The sequence below is a fragment of the Arvicanthis niloticus genome, chromosome 6 (assembly GCF_011762505.2).
Source record: "Arvicanthis niloticus isolate mArvNil1 chromosome 6, mArvNil1.pat.X, whole genome shotgun sequence".
NCBI lineage: Eukaryota > Metazoa > Chordata > Mammalia > Rodentia > Muridae > Arvicanthis > Arvicanthis niloticus.
Genome location: NC_047663.1, coordinates 28,921,530 through 28,937,114, shown reverse-complemented (window position 1 = coordinate 28,937,114; position 15,585 = coordinate 28,921,530). Strand labels below are relative to the sequence as shown.

Genomic DNA, 15,585 nt, shown 5'->3' with positions numbered 1-15,585 from the left:
CTGGTGGCTGCAGCTTCCTAGTCACTGCCCCCCAATTTCTCTACCTGGTGCATTTCACTGTCCCTCTTGATGCTCACTGTTGTGTATCTCCTACCCATATCATGCTTCTCCTGGAGCCATTAAAAATGTTTGGTGATGCGCAGACTTGGCATAAAATTTTAATTATGAATCTTGGTTGCCCAAATTAGTGTGCTAGCATAACTTTAATTAAAAGTTGCTGCTTCATATTCCTCTCAAGTCCTACCCTGATTTAAAAAAAAAAAAAAAAATGGCTTACTATCTTCGCAAGTCATTGCCTTAAGCCTCTTTTGGCTTCTCTTGCAGTTTCCTTTGAGGTGCTTTAGGTCAGTCAGACTTCGGCCCCTCATTAGTCACAATGCAGACTTAACCCAATTTTTAAAAGCCATGAAAATTTCTGGAATCATCCGTTCCATGTTTGACTTTTTAACAAACATTTTTTACCAGGCTTGCTATATCTAGGTGGCCCAAGGTGAGGGGTGGAGGTGAGGGGTAAAAAAAAAAAAAAAAAAAAGAAAGTAACATAAGCTGAGTCTCCAAAGTAGACTCCCTCACACCTTTGCTTCTTTCAAGTTGTAAACCATCTCCTTTGAAACTGTGAGTAACCCTTCTCATGGATATTTTAAGGCAGAGGGTCAGCCATTGGGGAGATAAAGATACTTATGGAGCATCTGAGGAAAGCTAGGAACCTTTGTGCCCAAACCAGCCCAGATGTATGCATGCAATATTCATACATTTGCAGAAGCCTGACTCAAAAACCTCAAGTTATGTCTAAACATTTGGACACCCTGTCCTAATGAGCTTGCTACAAGGATGTTTGTTGAGTTGCTACTGTGAAAGGGCCAGCGTAAATATTTTTGATCAAGAAGCATGTGTATGTGATCTAACCAAGGGAAGGGTGCATATGTTGTGACTTAAATCTGTAAAAAATGCGGAGAAGGGTTTGTTCATCAGTATTGGGCAGGGTCATCTGTACCATAGAAACCAGCAAAATGTATGGATTCAAGCAATTCACGCTCAGGTTCACAGTCCCAACGCTATCAGGGTCTTGGCAAAGGCTCAAGGCAAGTGACTTTCCCTCCCAGAACCATTGTGTTGTCTTCAGTAGGAAATTCCGGGAATGTGAAATATTGCTAATTCATTATAAGACTTTAAATAAAAACTACATTCAGATCCCAACCCACCAGTCTGAATGAGGGTCATCCATAATACAAAGCAAGAACAAACACTGGTAAGGATATGGTTAAAAGAGAACCCTTATTACTGCTGGTGTGAACATAAACTGGTCCAGCCTCTATGGAAATCAATATGAAAGTGCCTCAAAAAAAAAAAAAATAACAACAGAACTACCAGATGACCTAGCTCAAGGCCAATATCCCAGAAATACCTGGACACTGGTGTTTATTACAGATCTTTAGAAGTAGCTAAGCTATACAACCAAACTAAGGTGTCCTACTGCAGAGGAATGGCAAGGGGGATGTGGTTTGTATGCACAGTGGAAATTTTTCAACAATGAAGAATGAAGTTTTATGTCCTTTTCAAGAAAGTAGATGCAACTGGAAATGATTTGAATTATACAAGTCCCAGAAATACAAATATATTTTCTTTCATTTCTGGGCTCTGGGTTTTATATATTTAAGATCCAATATGTTTAGATGACATAAAGATAGAATTGAAAGTGTCTGGGAGAGAATTGGAGGATTAATGAGAGGAGAGACACAGAAGAGTAGGGGCCTATGGGAGAGAATATGTCCCAAGTATATTATATAATTGCATAAAAATGGCTATATATCTGAGTGCAATAAAAACACATGCATATATGTATGTGTATAAATGTAAGGCAGGGAAGCTGGTTCAGTAAGTAAGGTTCTTTCTTTGTAAGCACAGGGTTCGAGTTTAGTCCCCAGAACCTAGGAGGCCATGAGTCAGAAAGAGAGCAAGACAGGAAATTGGAGAGACTCAAGGGAAGGGGGAAATGATGTAATTATATCTCAATTTCAAATAAATAAAAAAATCAATAAAAATGCTAAATGTAGTAACAAGTTTATAGTCCTACCGTAAAGAGTAGGAGACTGGCTAATTCTTGGTGTATGCTGGCCACCAAACACAGTCTACCTACTGATTTAAAAAAAAAGAAAGGGAGATGGCACATGAGGAAAGACATTCAAGATGGTCCTCTGGCTGCACACACACACACACACACACACTAAACAACTACAAAGAGAGGAAAGCATTTGAACTATTTGATCTGTAGTTCCCAAGTGCTTCTCTCTGGATATGTGCTAGACTCTCTGTATACCAGTATAAATATTTTACTTTCTTTTTTTTTTTTTCTATTTTTGAGACTTGCCTCAAGTTTTCTGATTCCAATTTCTTCAGGTTGAAAGGTTAAGGGTGGGTCCCAGAATCCTAGGAGGTTAGTAGGCACAGTTGGGTTTAGGAAGCACTGGATTATGTTGTCCTTGGAGAAGGTCACTTCTAGCATCACTACTTCATGAGGCTGGTGGTGTGTGTGTGTGTGTGTGTGTGTGTGTGTGTGTGTCCATTCCCTGTGGTTTTGGGCAGATGAGATCTGAAGCTTGAGCCTGGGAAACCCAGAGGAAATGCACTTTTCATACTGTGTAAGGCAAGCAGATATCCATTTCCACGCTGTCCAGATGCCCTCTGTATCCATTCCACACACAAACTGGCTGTGTCAGCCACCAATAGCTGAAGCTGCCTGTGGCAACCTGCCTGCTGCCCCATGATACTGGAGATGTACTCTGGAGCCATGCTGAGGCTCTTTGGGTCTACCTTCTGGTAGGCAGCTGTTCTAGCAGACACTCTGAGCAGATGTTGTATGGAAGAATCATAATACATGGGGTGTTTCTAGAAAAAAAACTATGTATTATATAAAGACAATCATTGTGAGCAAGGTCATAATTCTCACTCTAAAAAAAAAAAATCTGCCTTGTAGAATAGGGGGTCAGTGATTCTAACGGCTGTAAAAGCTGACTTTGTGGTGACCTTACCAGGCTCTGGTGGCTTCTGTGAAAGTAGTGATGCTTTTGGCATGGGTGCTAGAGGTCATGGCAGTGGGCAAGAGTTCAAGGAGTTGATGGGGATGAGAGTATGAAACAGCATATGCTATACTGCAGGTATGAGAAGGACTGTCCCACATGAGAGAGCTCTAAGCACCTGGTTATAGGTGGAAAAACCCCAAAGCAATAACTGTATGCTATAGTGAACTCAGGGTTAACCTTACTCTCCATGGAGCTGGGATTTGTGAGTTTTACCTGAATGATCTGAAAGAGATTAAGATTAGAAAAATACTAAATCTTCTTATCCATTCTATTAACCCAATCTCCTTCACATCTCCCTGAACACAGAGAATTCAGGAATTTGGCCATGGTGCCCTAGGATCGCCTCAAAACAGCACAGACCTGGCATTTGCACTTGCAGTTCCTGGGGGGGGTCACGGGAGCATGCTAAACACCTGAAATCTGTCTAACCTCGACCGCTGTGTGTGAAGATAGCACTGTTTGTGATGGGAGGAAGCTCAGGTCTGGGTCACACTCATTTCCATAAGATCTTGGGAAGGGCACATCCCTTTTCTGAGTCTCCGTGTGCTCTGCCAAAGAACAGAATCAAAACAAGTTGTCTGATGCCTTCCAACTGTAACATCTTCCATCCATCTTTTCTGGCTGTGGTCCAAGGGTCTCTAGAAGAGATAAGGCAAGAGCCAGGGCATCCCAATGGTGTGGGGAAAACACTGCATTCTATGTCCCACTGGTACTATTTACTAGAAACTCCTGTCCACATCCAGAGTGCAGGTTCCTTTTGCAAAACAAAGGAGTCACGAGACATTTGTAAACACTTTGGTTTCTAGAACAATTTTATGCTACTATTTTCTACACTTTGGATTGCCCTCAATTCATTGATCCCACCAAAATCTATTTTAAGGAAGGGGGTGTGATATATTCAGAAGCTTTAGTACCTTTCGTTCACCCTTGTTTCTTCTTGGAGCTGCCCAGGCAGTGCTACCCTGTGGCCACTATGAGTGTGTGTGAGAGAGGGCCAGGCACAAATCACCTTGTATCTCTCAGGGGTTAGCCTTGGGCTCTGTCAGCACAGGACAGATCCAGGAGAAGCTAATTTTAGTAAGGGCATTCAGGTCCTTCCCTCCTGAAGGAAGCTGATGCCAAGAAACACAGACCTGCCCCAAAGGCACCTTTCTTCTGTAAGCATAAGACAAAGTCTCAGGCACCCACAACTCTTGAAGCAACCATGTCTGGCTCACTAACTCCCTTGGCCACCTCCATGGGAAATTCTCTTTGTGTCTTTTTCTCTGGCTCAAAGTCTTTCCAAAATATGTTAAATCCATTGTTCTGATTTGGTAATTGAAACATGATGGTGAGAATCAAATCATGGTTTTGTTTGTTTTGTTTTTAAAGATGGCTACACCACCTCATGCCGTAGTTACAAACCTTGATCTTGATCTGATGACAGAGTGATGATCAGACAGCTCTGAATACCAAGGGAAAGGCTCAAGAAGGTCCTCTAGAAGTGCAGCTTTGGAGATAAATAAGGATAAATAAGACTCTGGGCTGAATAGTCTGCACACATTCCATCATTCAGTCCACTCCATAGAACATCATGTTGTCCCTTTACAGCAAATTTAATTTAGTCATTGAGAGTTAAGACTTCTGAAAATTCTGGTTCTGAACCTGGTTCCATTCAGATATCCCACTGTCTATATGCCCTCTGTTCTTTGTGGTTTTGCTCTCCTTTCCAATGCAGAACTAGTGAACTCATTCTTACAATCTGAAGGTCTTGAGCAATCCCCTTCTTAGTAAAGCCAATGTCCATTTCTCCAAAGGAAATAACACAGATACACTGCAAGGATGTCTGCACCCCTGTGTTTGGGTCACTAGACGATCAGGAGCCAAGAAAATGAATCAACCCAAGTGTCTAGCAGCAAATGCATGAAGGAAGATGTAACACCATGAAAGTGTTCATCATTGGAAAGAAAAGGAATGAAAAGATGTTCGGCGGCAATAGGGATGAAGTTGGAAGATTGAAATCAAGCAAAATAATAAGCACAGAAAGACAAATTTTCCATGAATGTATTTGTGTACAGAAGTCAAAGGTCACTCTCAGAAGTCTTGTAAGAGTAGCATAGTAATTATAAGATGTGGGGGGAAAACAGGTAGGAGGGTTGGGGAGAAATTAGCCAAAGACTAAAAGTTAAACAGTGAGGTAGAAAGAATAAATTCTGGCTAGAGTTAATAATGGTGCACTATATATTTTAAAATAATTAGAAAATAGTCTATTGAATATTCTTGTCACAAAGAAAGAAGTATTTAATGTGACAGGTAGATTAGCTATCCCGATGTGCTGCTTGTCACACAATGTATATACACTAAAGTGTCATGCCATACACCAGAAACTGAACAATTATTATGTATAAAACAACCTACAAAGCTACATAAATAAAAAATTTGTTTAAAGAGAGGAGTTTTAGATGGAGATATCCCGAGTTAAACTGTGTCTTGCTGACTTTCTGTGTTGCCTTCTTTATTTTGTTTAATTTCTCTGCTTTTTTCCTCTTTACATTTTCATTTGGTTGTTAAATTTCCTATATTTATCTTTGACAACCTCCATTCCGGTCTTTTTCATAGAAGTCTTCAACAAATATTTATTGAAAGAATGAGAAAATTTATATGTCTGCATGTTATATTTAGTGTATATATAAAATACATTATACTTGTTTGATTTTATTTGCTTGATATCAATTATTAAATAAGGTACAATTGAATTGAAGATATAGAGTAAGGCTTCTTGACTAGGAAGAGCTATCTAAGAGCACAATATACAAAAATTCAAATTAATATAAAATAGTGAGTAAGCCAAGTAACCCACAGGGAAGTGAGTGACCTCTCTTCCAGTTCTGCCTTTACCACCAATTAGTTGTATGACCTTGAACCAAATGTGTAACACCTCTGGCCTCAGTTTTCCTACAACATTCCATGTAACTCAGTCCTATGTGTCTATATGTGTGGATGCTCAGACTACACAAGCCTTGTTGATAGGCTCGTTCTTCATAAGGAAGCCAGAAACAAACTAAATGACTACCTTTTCCTCTTGTGACATTCAAGAAATTCAAGGTGACTAGTGTAATTAACTTCTCTCTGTGGGCTTTGTGAACCCCAATGAAATCCTGGCAGAAAAGTGGTTGTTTTAATTTGCAAGTATCTGCCCTGCCTAGTTCAATTCAGCCTTCCTGGGAGCAACAAGAACCTGGCAGCTCTTGCCTTTGCAGAGGTCAGTCCCACAGTCACCAGTTGCTGCTCAGTATAGTGTACTCAAAGAGAAAAGGACTCTGAAAGCAAATCCCCTTCAGATTGTACTGGACGGTCCAGAATCTAAACATGTAAGGCATTTGAAGGCAGATGGAGACAAATGATGATCCCCACACTGAATGAACTGTTGACAAGAAAGATCAGAGATGAGATGGAAGGAAGGAAATTGTGAGGAGAACCAAACATCTTTCTAAACGACACATGGGGAAAGGAAACTGTCCTTCCTCTACAGGTACTATGTGGATCTGTGCCCTAATTTACCCATCAGCAATGATGTGGTGCGCCATGTGTCCACTGTATAAAGAGAAATATTTACCACCACACTATAATAGATATCTCTACAGTCTACCTCTACTCAGTCAGTTCTGACCCTCCTATCTTAACCAATAGGTCAACACAAGGCAAAACCTGATTTCTATGGCAAACCTAGCATCCTAGGCAATACTATAACAAATTTGAAGTAAGTTCAAGGTTAGTGGGGATCCGGTCTAGCTTTTGCTGAGATAGATAGATAGATAGATAGATAGATAGATAGATAATTTGTCCATGTTAATCCACAGGTACAGGAAACTAATCTTAGGCACAGGAAGCCACAGACTCATGCTCGTCATAATAGGCACATTGCTTTTGTTTCTCACTACTCCCCCAAATAGACAATAATTCAATGGAAGTTGTCAGGAAATCCAGGCACTAAAAGTCCTCTGCCCAGAACTCTCCTCACTCCCTTTGCCCTCAGCTAATTTAGGTCATGAATAAACATTCCAGTCATGAATAAACCATTTTCCACTCCGATGCAAGACATGCCGGATTCTCATAATGGGCCACACAAAGGGAAAAGAAAAGATGGAACACCATAGGACCTAAATGAAGTGACCCAAGCCGTGGACACCTTTCCATGTGCCTTGTGGCACACAGAGAAATGCCTGCAATGATCTGGACTCCTAGCTGCAGGCAGCCAACCAGTCTCTACTCTGTCCGCTGATCTTAATTTTTGATTGCTTTTTCGTTGTCAAATACATGAAAGCAGAATAGCAACCCATCAATTTCCTTTTGATTTGAAAATAATAGCATGCTATGGTGATTGTTTTACACAAATCCAGCATCAGAAGCTAGGTCTCTACCCTGCACTTAATTCATTAATTCGATCTTTGCTTCCTGTTTAAGTGAATTGACTTCTCGTAATGGGGTTATTCTGACAAACATTCTGTCAGCAATCTTCTGTTGCTCGAATACTTTGAAGCTCTTAAGTGAGATTTGATTATGACGAGCTATGATCACATACCCTCTATTTGTTATTGAGTTTCTTGGGTCTTGGTTCTGTGCTCACTGAGCCTCTGTGCTGTGAGAGGCAGTGGGAGGGAGCGCAGAAGGCAGAAGAGGTTCTGAGACCAAACAGAATTGTGTTGTGTTTCCAGCTTCAATATTTGCTATTACTGTTCCTTGGACCAAGCTGCCTAACCTCTTTAAACCTTGCTCCTTGGTAAAATTGGGAAATTTCCACCTATCTCTCAAGCGAGAATTTCCAAAGATAGCTATAAAGTACCTAGAACAGCGAGTTTCAGCCTTCCTAATGCTGTGACCCTTTATATGGTTTTTCAAGTTGTGGTGACCCTTAACCATAAAATTATTTTCCTGGCTACTTCACAATTGCAATTTTGCCACTGTTATGAATCATAGTACAAATATCTATGCTTTCCAGTGGTCTTAGATGATCCTTGTGAAAGGGTCATTTGACCCCCAAAGAGATCACTATCCATGGACTGAGAATAGCTGACTAGAGGAAGTATAGTCTGAGTAGGAAGCATCACTGTGCTCACGTTTCGGATTCCATCTCCTTGTGGACCATAGACATGCATCAGCAGGCTTTTTTACCAACAGGTCCCTCTGTGGGTGAAAGAGGATGGGATGATATCAGGTACTCTAAATAGCCAAGTCAATATGCTTTTGTCTTAGCCATTTAGAAACTTCAGCACCTGCAACAACAACGAAGGATCCTTTCATTTAACAAGCATTAGTTGAATACCCATTGTAGGCAGGCACTGTGTTTTCCAACGAAGTGCATAGACAGATGGACTATCCTATCAGCTTACATAAACATATTTTTCTTAAAGCCCTCTGACATACACATCTTGCTTCCTGTTCCACAAATGCAAAGGCAGAGGCTTTAAAAAGTCATGCAATTTGCCTAAAGTCACATATTCTGTAGATGGTAGGGCCTTGATTTATACTGTAGTCTATTTCACCGCTAGACAAATTCCTCTTGACTAATATGTTATGCTGCCTCCATGTTGATTGGTTCCTGAGTAATTTTCCTTGCCTCCCAAATGGAGATAATGCATATGAAAGTGATGATGTGTTGAAAAACTCTATCCAGATGTTGGTTATTACTTTAAAGTGGCATTTAGTGCATTGTTAACAAACATTAATATGAGTGAGATGCACAGATGGTGGGGCCTTCAGAACGGATCCACCTACACATCTTTTCAGGATGACAAAATGAATTTGAGATTGAGGTTGCCAGGGCACACATCTAAGGTACCAAATATTACTTGAGCCCCCTATGTTCCCCTAGTAAAGACAAATGGGCAGACTCCCACCCCTTGAGGTACCCTTTGCTTAGTAGGGAAGACAAATATATTGCAGTCAGCGTTTGGTAAACTCAGGAAGAGAAATAAATGGGTTTAGGGTAGAGAAATAGCCGAAAGTAAAAACTGTTCATCCAAGCTAGGGTGGATGTGGCAGGGAAGAAGGGTGAATGATTATAAATTCACCCAACACAAGAGGCCCAATCCCAGGCACCTCTCACTTAAATCCAAGATTTATGACTTGTATTTCAGCGGACAGTTGTTATAACCACACAGCATCCTGCTGCAGGCGGGAGCTGGGTTCCAGCTGCAGGTACATCGGTCTGCCACACTCCTGCTATGCTCCCCCTCTTCTTGTCAGTCATCACAGACCCAGCCAAGCGAGGGAAAGCAGAGGCCAAGGCTCCAGTGGAGCAGCACATTAAAGCCGGGCCCCTGGCTCTGGCAACTCGAACTTGTCTTACAGCTTTTACAGATCTCAAAGCCAGCACCTGGAAGGAAACCTAGATGCCCACTCCTTAGTTAGTCAAGCATGTGATGAGCAATGGCTTGCTCTCATCGCCAGCAGCTCTGGAGGTCACTGAGAAGTCATGTACAGGCCTGGGTTCACCCAGCATAGCTGGCCTGCCAGGAGCTACTGTTAATGTTAAAGATTTGGACTCCTGGTGGACCCTTGAGGTGAGAAAGGAATGAACTCCTCAGTACTGGGAATAGAAAGGGTAGGGGCTGAATGGCCCTTGCTGGGATTTCAGCTGCACTGTGAGACCCTGGGAAATTCACTGCTGAGTTTGGGGCTCTTCATTTGCATAATGTACATAATGTTACCTTGTTTGCTTAAAGGATGAGTTAGCCTTTATCCAAAATGCTTGGGACCAAAAGTGTTTTGAAGTTCAGACTTTTTTTTTTCTGAAATATTCCTGTGTGTGTGTATACAATGAGATATCTGGGGGATGGAGCTCAAGGCTAAACCTGAAACCCATTTATTATCCAGCCTAAAAGCAATTTCAGATAATGTTTTCATGCATCTGCATTTTAACCATAGCCCATCATGCAAGGTCAGGTGTGGGATTGTTCACTGATGGCATCGTGTCTGTGTTCGGAAAGTTTCTGATTGTGAAGCATCTCATATTTGTGGGTTTTCAGAGCAGAATGCTAAGCTCAACCCATATTTATTATGAAGAATAAGTGCAAAAATATCTGAGTCTTTGTCTAGCCATTAACAGGTACCTTTTGATTAATCTATCAGTCAGTCAGCACTCACAGTGTGCATAGAGCACTGTTGTTTGTGGCAAGGATATAACAGCGTGTGAAGGAAATGCTGGCTTTCCATAGTTCTCTAATGGGGCATTTAGTAAGTAACCATTTCAAATTTAATTCCTACCTTGAAGGCACCATCCTTGTAGCAGTACCACTGCAATATGGGAAGAAAGGAAATAACAGGTTCTCTTCATCAAGTGAATCAGCTCTGTGAAAACAAAAATATTCGGACAATAATTGACTGGGAGATGTTTACATACCTACATGCCGTACTATGTCACATGCAATTCATGAGTGCAAGCAAAGACTAGCTGTGATTGTCTGGGGCAAAAAAGAAGTTTATTGAAAGGATACTAGTGGGAAGCTTGTGGTCCAAAAAGAGATTTACTGAAAGGATGCTAGTAGAGACTTGAGGTCTAAAAGGGTTTTTATTGGTAGGAGGTTGGTAGGAGGCTGAGATCCTAAATGAGATTTAATGGTAGGATGCTGGTGAGATACTAGAGACCCATACTTGGAACAAAGGATGCTAAGTACCAGTAAGTATAACCACCTACTGGTCAGAAGGACATCAAAGGCTCTGAGATGTCACTGCTGCCAGGTTGAGCTGACCTCTACCAAGCTGTCACCTACTGTCACATGCTCCAGATTGCAATGCCATGCCTGCTGGCTGTCCCAATGAATACTAGAAATATCTGCACCGAAGTTTTCCAGAATAGAAGACAGACACTGGGAAACGCTTTCCTGCTGAAGCCATGCTTTCTAGAGAAGGCAGAAGTTCCTATTTGGCTAGGAGTATTAGACTCCAAACAATCAGAAAATTGATTTATATCTATAATCCTGTTTCTTCTGGTCACCCATTTATGCCATGAACAGAGAAGATGAAGTGAGCTGACTTAGCCTTCTCTATAAGCATTGCTGGAACCCATCATTAGCTGGAAGGAACTGGAAGGAAGATTCCAGTTCAATGGAGTGTGATCTCAGTGTGAGTGGAAAAGTATTTTCTCCAAGACGAGCCTGAAAGCAGACTGCTCTGCAGAGAGACTGCATTTCTGGGCTTGTCATCTGCCATTACAGCATCTAGGTGCCTGTGTGATCTATGATGGTGCTGTATTTTCAGGCAGCTGTTATAATACTGCTTGGCCTATAAACAGACAAAAATATTTTCATCCTTGCTGTATGTCAAAGCCGTGATCTCCCAAGGCCAGGATGAATCAGTAGTCATTCTTTGGAACAATCCAGGTGACTGTGCCACAAAGGTCTTTTCAAGTTAATTGTGTAAGTTCTTAAAATGTCAGTTTTTCCTATTAGCTTAGGTATTGAGAGGAAAAGTATCTTTGAAAGCACAGTCTGGGTGGAAGAAGACACACAATTGTATGGAATGATTTATGACACAGAACCACTAGGTTAAGCTAAGGAAGGTCAATAGTGAGAGGTCATTTGACCAGGAACCTTTAGGAAAACAGTCCAATGAAAATTTCCACTGTGGCCAAACAGCATCTAACCAATTTCACCTGCAGCAGAAAATAAGGCAGCTTGCCTGTGAAATCCTCCATCTCTAAATGCATCTCATTATGGGGAACACACCTTCAAAGGCAGCCAGCATTGTACAATACATGCTAAGTGCCAGGAGTGTGCTGAATATGTGTGAGAAGATATCTACAATAGTCCTTCTGGAAAGTTCCTTTTGTTCCTGTTGCACAATAGGAATGTGAGGCTCTGGGAAGATGAGGAACACACCCAATCATATATTGCCCTTTTTGATCTGGTCTTTATTAAGCAGACCAGATTCATCTTTCACCATGGTGTGTGTCCTCCCAGTTCTTCCTTTATGCTCCAACCATTCTGTACAACTTGTTAAATACATATTGAGTGTGTCAGCATCTTGCTACTGTGACAAAAAGCCCGAGGTACACAACTCATAAGCAGGAAAGGTTTGGTTTTGATTCATCTTTTAGCACTATGCTCTGTTGCTTTGGGGCCTAGAGCTAGAACATTGTAGTAAGAATGTAAACCTAGTCCCAATAGATACATCTGCAAAGCACTCCTGTAACTCTGAGTCAAGGAATGTTGTGGAAAAGGGAGCTGAAAGATTGTAAGAGCCAGAGGATTGGGGAGTTTAATGTGAGATTATGTCTCCTAGGAATGTCAGAAGCCTAGCCAACATGAATGCCTAAGTGTGAGCTGAGCAAGGACAACACCAAGGGACATGTCAAAGTATACATTAAAAACAAAAAGCCCATGAGACTTCAAGCCTACACAAAAAACTAAAGGCATCTCAGGAACGATAAGATAGGATGATGCCTTCTCCAAGAAATAACACACCAGTCATTTATCTGAAACCAAATGGGAAGCCATGAAAATATACACAGCAGTAACATTCTACAGATCGAACAGGATATGTAATTAGTGAAAAAAAGGGGGCCGTGACTTTGAGAAAGTGCAAAGGCGTATATGGTGGAATTTGGAGGAAGGAACATGAAGGGAGAAATGTTGTAATTATAATATAGTCTCAAAAATAAAATCAGAAAAAAAAAAAACCCTCATTGTAACTGAAAAATCAGAAGAAGGCTGGGGACAGAGGTACCAACGTCCTCTACAAAGTCATGCCACAGTGACCTAACTTCTTCTAAAAGTCCCACCTCTTAAATGTAACTCTAAGCATCAATAGCACCGAAGACTTATGAACAAACCTTTAAAATCTGGGCTTTGGTGTGCAATTGCCCTTCTAATACTAATACTTTAATGCAAGGATCAATAAACTATAGCCCACTGGTCAAGTTTTACTCACAGTCTAGATTTTCAAATAAAGCTTTATTAGTATACTGTCAGGCTTCCCTTTGTATTGTCTGTGGCTGCTGTCACGCTCTGAGGAAATTGAAACCACAGCCCTCAATGACCTACAGTCATTACCTTCCCACCTTCGTGGGAGATGCTGCTGCCATGTCCCTTTATGCTTCAAGCCTCCAGCTCATGCGTTCATTTTGCCACATAGCCCATGTCTTTCATCAGAGCATGACAGGCTTTGGCTTCGGTTCTTAAATCCTCCAATTCCCTTACGTTTCAAGGAATTGCTCGATTCTTTTATGGAATTTTGTGGGTTTGTGTACACTTTTAAGTTTAAATTTGTCGTTGAAAATTCAGTTGTTCCCTCACTTGTCTGTGTACACACACACACACACACACACACACACACACCTCCTCCCCCTTGTTTGTATATATATTGGGAATTCAACCCAGGGCTTCACACACACTGAGCAAGTTCTGTATCACTGAGCTACATCTTCAGACCTTACTCAAATCTTCTCTAACTCACCCTGCCACTTAATTTATTGAATATCTGGAACTCTCACTTCATGTTTGTTGATGCCAATTGAATTCCTTCCTGCCCTCCCAGAATCCTATCATGGGGTATCCATGGAATCAGAGGATCCTGGAAGCACTGTGCTATGCCATAGGGGCACTGAGAGTAGAATGTCGGAATTCAGGTAGCTGAGCCATTTGGAGTCTCTCATCTTGTCACTTGATTGAGTTTGTATAGGACCATCATCCTTCAGTCTGCATATTTCATCTGCCTCATGAAAGGATTCACCTAGATTATCTTAAGCAGCCTTCATGTCTAAAAATCCCATAATATTTCTGACAGAAGTTCAGCAGTTAGGAATATGATTAACAAAGTAGGTAACTGGGCCAACAATGCACCTTCATTACCAAGAAGAATTTTTGCTTTAAAAGATCCCAACACTACTCTAAAATTCAAGGATGACTAAGAGAACACCCTGAAAACTAAAAACTAATTCAATCTCTCTCTCTCTCTCTCTCTCTCTCTCTCTCTCTCTCTCTCTCTCTCTCTCTCTCTCATTAAAATAAGTGTTCAATGACAAATCGGAGTGCTTCCTTATTTCCTTGTTTATTGTATTATACTCTACTCATAACGTTCACTAAGAGATATACAGCCTCTGGCCTTTCCCCATGACAAAGTAAACAGAATAGGAGAATAAATGCCACTGAGGCATTATACCACCTTCCATCCCATGGTGACACTTCACCTGGTGCATATTCCCCAAACCTGTTCCAGAACAACAATCATGTGAGTTCTCTCTGGAACAGATTTCCAACTTCTTTCCCTAGACCCACTGAGCCAGCAACCCTCCAGAGAGTAGCATCAAGGGATCTATCTGCACGCTTGATAAGCTCCCCAAGTATTTCAATGGGAGTTTGGGAGCTCAAATTTAGGAGTCTGATTCCAGATATACAGTTCTGCTGGCTCCCACACCCCAGAGGTTCATCATCACTGTATCACTGTTTGGTTGAAAGGATAACCCCATCTGTCATCTAAATAAAACGTGATTCTGAGAAGGTGTTTGCTAGTGAGAAGCATCTATCTACCCCTGCAGCAACTCCTTCCGGCTGCACTCATGTGCACACCTGCATATCCCTTCCCTAATTTTCCAGCAGAACCCTCTGTGAATAATTGTGGTTTTGCTAATTGAATCTGAGAGCACCTGTTTCTTAATCAATATTAATGTATTGCATGGACACGGAATTTGTAATGAATCATTCTAGAGGGGGATTATTAGATCTGAATAAAGGGGGAAAGATGAGAGAAGACGGAGGAGGCGTTTACTTTCCCTCTGCAGCCTGGTAATCTGTGAACTGAGTGCTAGCTGGAAAAATGCAGGGCAATATGGTGGCCAGATCAGTAGGAAGAACTGAGGGGCCCCAGCTCTCCATAAGGCTAACAGTTGAGGGGTTTCTGTCTGCTTATCTTTATCTTATTTTCTAGAAAAGAAAAAACAGTTGGCACAATCTATTTGCTCCTAGAGAACCTCTCTTTGGCTTCAAGACTAGAAAGCTTCTCCCCTTCAACTTCCTGCTGAGTTTATGCTGGAAGCTTCTTTTTCTATGATCTTTCCGTTATACCTTCTAGCATGTTCTATACCAAATGTCTATTCATTGAGTCACCATTACTGAGCAAAAGCAAATATAGGTGTCTCATGTCTATTTCCTGTGCCTCAGGGAATGAGAAACCACCGGTACTTTACAACTTTGAGTTGAACAAATGATTGAGCACTGTATTATGTCCTGTGTGTAAAGGTGTGAGACATGATTTTACAGAGACCAAGGCTATTACTATCCAGTCAAGGTATATTATCTATAACCTCACCTAAATTGGTGGAACAGAACCATCTAACTAAGTATGAAATCCTATAACCTGGATCACTTAACCAATGGCTTCATCTTTAGGGCCATGTCTGCAACTACAAATAGAGCTGGTCAAGCCAGCCTTGCACCAAACACTGAGTTTGAAGGAGCAAAGGTCCCATCTCTTGCCTTCCTCTGATTCATCAGCCAAGTTGCTAGAGAGCCTCCTGCATGTCCAGAAC

General features: G+C 41.4%; 1 protein-coding gene across 3 annotated transcripts in view; it reads left to right on the top strand.

Moving 5' to 3' along the window:
* The window catches only part of Ca10 (carbonic anhydrase 10), a 500,017-nt gene that overhangs the window by 342,389 nt on the left and 142,043 nt on the right, over positions 1-15,585 (top strand). The window lies entirely within an intron of this gene.